This window comes from Triturus cristatus, chromosome 4_2 (genome assembly GCF_964204655.1).
Source record: "Triturus cristatus chromosome 4_2, aTriCri1.1, whole genome shotgun sequence".
Classification (NCBI taxonomy): domain Eukaryota; kingdom Metazoa; phylum Chordata; class Amphibia; order Caudata; family Salamandridae; genus Triturus; species Triturus cristatus.
This window is the reverse complement of record NC_140586.1, coordinates 692,526,183-692,527,020: the sequence shown is the minus strand read 5'-3', so window position 1 is coordinate 692,527,020 and position 838 is coordinate 692,526,183. Positions and strand designations below refer to the sequence as shown.

The 838-nt window shown below is 47.7% G+C and overlaps 1 pseudogene; it reads right to left on the bottom strand.

The window, feature by feature from the left end:
* Positions 1-307: 307 nt before the first annotated feature.
* Positions 308-426, bottom strand: LOC146834906 (5S ribosomal RNA; annotated as a pseudogene).
* Positions 427-838: the final 412 nt, after the last annotated feature.

Below are 838 nucleotides of genomic sequence, written 5' to 3'. Positions count from 1 at the left end.
CAACAGGAGCAAACAGACACCAACAGGACCGAAGAGTTTTGCAACGCAAGGTAAATGAGAATTCCAGCCCCTTAAATACCCAAGGACCAGAAGTGATGTAACAGGAAAAGGAGAACCACTATCTTTGTTTGGGATGAAAAAGGAAAAAGGTTAGAAAAACCTCCATCTTGGAATGGTGATGAAAAAACAATACCCAAGGAATTCTGGGAACCAGACAGAGGGATTATGGGTGGAAGAAAAACAATAAAACATAGACTCTAAATCATGACTGCAGGCAACTCATGAAAGGACTCTCAAGATTCAGGTAAGTCGACAATACCTAGTATACCCAGGCAGTCTCCCATCCAGGTACTAAACTGGCCCGACCCTGCTTGACTTCTGAGATCAGATGAGATCAACTGTTTTCAGGGTGGTATGGCCGCAGGCAGGCCGCCGCCCACACTGGCGGCGTGCACAAAAAGAAAAGAAAAATGCTGCAGTGTGCATCTTTGTGCCCAGGGGGCGGGCCACAACACTGAGCTGTGGCGTGCCCTGTGTCCAGGAATAGGTGTCGCGGACTGGGTCAGGGCCCGCGGTGGTGAGGCGGGAGGTGCTGCAGGCCGTGACCCGGTCCGCAGCGACTCAAGAAGACATCATTGGAAGATTGCCTTTGCAATGGTTCAGTGTGTTAATGCTGGCAAGGACTTTACATAACCAGCATTATTGCTCTATAGTCATAATAAAATAAGAAGCCCAGTGTCAAAGACTGGACCTAGCAGGCAGAAGCTGCATGGCAGATCAGATCAGGAAAAAATGAAGTACCTTAGTGTGCATAACTTTTTGCCATATTTTCAAGTAA